Below are 4,206 nucleotides of genomic sequence, written 5' to 3' on the forward strand. Positions count from 1 at the left end.
TATCGATTTGGTGTCTTCGGCAAAGTGGTAGGTTTGGATATGGACTGCACTGAAAAAAAAATTTATTTAGCTTTTTGTCATAAAAACTTGATTTGCAAAAAAACACTATTTTTATTTTTCTTTATTTTTTGATATATTTTAGAGGACATCAAATGCCAACTTTTCAGAAATTTCCAGAATGGGCAAAAAATCTTTGACCGAGTTATGATTTTTTGAATCAATACAATTTTTTTCAAAAATTCGAATTATTGGTCGCAAAAAATTTTCAATTTCATTTTTTGATATAAAATTGAATTTGCAATCAAAAAGTACTTGAGTGAAATTTTGATAAAGCGCACCGTTTTCAAGTTATAGCCATTTTTATGTATCTTTTTTCAAAATAGTCGCAGTTATTGATTTTTAAAAAATAGTGCCCATGTTTGCTCATTTTTGAAAAAAATATTTTTGATTAGCTGAAATTTTCCGATCTTTTCGAAAAAAAATATTTTCAAAAATTTTAAATCAAGACTAACATAATAAAAGGGCGTAATATTGAATGTTTGGTCTTTTTGAAATGTTAGTCTTGACTTAAAAATCTTGAAAATATTTTTGTGAAAAGATCGGAAAATTTCACAAATGTTTCATATTTTAACATTGTAAATCGGACCATTAGATGCTGAGATATCGACATAAGAAAATTGTGGGTTGTTTGGGTGAGAGCTAGAGGGTGACGAGCGGGAATTCCCGGGAAAAATTTCCCGGGAAATCGATCATTTTTGGACCTCTCGATTCCCGGGAAATTTGGTCGAGACTCCCGGGAAATTTTATTCTTATATATGAAAGCCAAATTATATAGTCTAATCAGAAATACATTTGAAAAAAAATCGAAATTGTTCAGAAGATTGAGTGTTCAATGATCGATATTCAAGTTCGAATAAACCAATGCTTCTATAATCTTTTTATTCTGAAAGTGTAAATTTAAACTTGTCAAAAATTCCAATAACTATAATTGAGTGCACTATGGTACATTGGGTGGCCAAGTTTAAAAAAAGTGACCTTCTCCAAATATTTTTTGGTATTTTTTTCTCGAAAGTAAACATTCTAACTAATAAAAATCCAAATTTTCAAATCTCTAAGTTTGTTCATTACGGAGATACGAAAGCTGAAAGTCAAAAATTGGAGTAAAAAACTAGCGTTTTTCGTAAAAAAGGCTGATTGTTTAATTTTAACATAGCTCAGCCATTTTAAATATTTTATTAGGACAATTATACATCGTTGGAAAGGTAATGAGATAAGCTTTGAAACTATTAGTAGATAAATGTTGTTTCCAAACCAAAAACTGAAGTTTTCATCGAATAACTGGAGCATTTTTTTGACAAAACTTATATTTTTGTGTTTGTTAATCGAGTACTTTTTTTGCTAACCGATGCTAAACATGAAACTAAGATCAGTTGAAAGCTTGGATCTTAATCTAACATTGCTGAAATTTCCAGCCTGCGATTTTTTGCGTTTTCGGAGATATGCCATTTTAAACATTTACGTTTTATCAAAATTTGCTGCAATCTACGCCCGTTTGTTTTACTATGCGCTATGCGCCCGTTTATTTTACTTGCTTTGCTACCTACTTCGTGGGCATTGTCGCTTCAAAAATCAGTACCTGGTTTCAAGAAGTAAAGTAGTAAAAAAGTAAAGAAGTTTCTCAAGCGAAACTGGAGAATGGAGAATCTCAATTTGACTCCGAAAAAAGTATTCAGCAAAATATTGACTTAGCATGATGAATTTCTGCGATCAATCCATGAAAATGATCCACATTTAAGTTCTATGTTGGTTAGTACAAAAGGTCATAAAAAGTACCTTTAACAAATCCTGAAGCCGTCAGAAACTCTATAATCAAATGAATTTTCATGAACAAGAACATTAGGATTAGTAAGAAAATGTTTTGTATTGTATCGTTTTACTTCATAATTAATATTTTGAATAAAATTAATTTTTCTGTTATTTGATTTAACAATTAAAATTTTCGCAATTTATGCCCGTAAGGGTCACGTTATATGGCATGGACTCACAAAAAGAAACACACAGCAGTAAATAATAAATATTTGACTTAAAATGAATTTATTACGCTTAACAAAATTTTGTTAGAGGGGAGGGAGGGGGGGTGAAAGAAAGAGGGGGGAGGGGTTGTGTCCTTGAAGTGGGGATGTATTAGCTTATCCATAATTTAATAATATAAACTTGCAATACAATATATACGCAATTCTGTTGAACTTGCAAATGTATGAAAATACTATTTATTATAAACAATCAACTATTGAAAAACATGAAAAGTCATAAAAATCGACGTATACCTTTTCAATACCATACATTTACCCAAATTTGTATGAAAAAAACATTTAAAAAGCAAAAAAATAATTTGGCCGCCTGTTTGTATAGGGATGGCCCATAGTGGAGTGTAGCCAAAAGTTACTTTAAAGCATACTTAGCAGGTACACACCAGAAACGAAAAACTCTTTTTTAAACTTTTTTAAATATTATTTCTATTTATTATTTCTAAGAGGTAAAAGCCTTTTCAAGATAATTTCAATTTCCATATCATCTTTCGAGCATAGCAAACCTTATAATTTTGTTTTTTTTTTAATTCAACTTCAATATTAAATTACATTTTGTAAAAATAACTCTACAACTTTTTGTAAAGTTCAGGTCCACCAATTGTTTAAATTCTGGTTTTAGGGAATACTGTTAATATTTCTTCATTTAATATTTTCCAGGTAAATATTTCTTTATTTAATATTTACAGTTGACCCAAGAAGGAAAAACAATTTTAAATTGTTGTTTTGAGTCGTTATTTATCATATTGCAAAAATAAAGATACTGGGAAATTATATATAAGCTAATTTAAAAATTTTAAAAATCTAATAAAAAGTTCATGCAAAAAGCTTCAGAATTCAGAAAAAAAAATATAAAAATGTAGAACTGTGAACTATAAAACGAGGCTAGTTAAATTCACGTTTCATTGAAAAAGTTTGAATTAATTGTAACTGAATTGGTTGAAAAGTAACAAATTTATTACATTTCTGTTAAATTATTGGAACTATTGCATAGTTAAAAAACTCCCGGGTCCCGGGAATTCCCGGGAAATAGCAAAATACAACTCTCGATTCCCGGGAAATTGAAAATCTCGAGAATCGTCACCCTCTAGGTGAGACTTAGAAAACATCAATTTTCAAACCTTTGCATGGCAATATCTCAGCAACTAAGGGTCGTATCAACAAAGTCCAAAAAAGCAAAATATAGAGAATTTTCTCAACATTTCAAAAATATTTTTTTTCAAAAATGGGCAAACATGGGCACTATTTTTAAAAAATCAATAACTGCGACTTTTTTGAAAAAAGTTACATAAAAATGGCTATAACTTGAAAACGGTGCGCTTTATCAAAATTTCACTAAAGTACTTTTTGATTGCGAATTCAATTATACATCAAATAATGAAATTGAAAAATTTTTGCGACCACTATTTCGATTTTTTGAAAAAAATTGTATTGATTCTAATAATCATAACTCGGTCAAAGATTTTTTGCCCATTCCCATTAAATAAAATTAAAAAATTAAAAATAGTGTTTTTTTGCAAATCAAGTTTTAGTGACAAAAAGTTAAATAAAAAATCACCAAATTTTTTTTTACCGTGTATCATTTTTTTAACTGTAGTCCATATCCATACCTACAACTTTGCTGAAGACACCAAATCGATCAAAAAATTGCTTAAAAAGATACAGATTTTTGAATTTTCACATATCATTTTTGTATGGACAGCTGCCAAATTTGTATGAAAAATTATATGGACAAACTAATGATGCAAAATGGCTTCTTTGGGCATACCGAAGGCACCAAAAAAGTTTCAGTCGGATTAAAAAATACAGAAAAAATCGAATGACCGAAATCTCAGAGAATTGCTCTAAATTCAACGCCTCCAAGCGAAGCGAATTCGCTATACCGGATATGGATTTCATCTACACTTTTTTTTGTTTTAACTTTTCAGGGGGCTTCCTTCTGACTAAAGAAGCCATTTTGCATCATTGGTTTGCCTATACAAGTCTTCATACTAATCTGCCAGGTATGTTACTTATTTGAATATCTATAAATTGCGAAGGTATAGATAGATAGATTTGAAAAAAATACACTTTTCAAAAATACCCATTTAATAATTGAGCGATTATCACTATTCTCAAA

This window comes from Culex pipiens, chromosome 2, assembly GCF_016801865.2.
Source record: "Culex pipiens pallens isolate TS chromosome 2, TS_CPP_V2, whole genome shotgun sequence".
In the NCBI taxonomy this organism is placed as follows: Eukaryota; Metazoa; Arthropoda; class Insecta; order Diptera; family Culicidae; genus Culex; species Culex pipiens.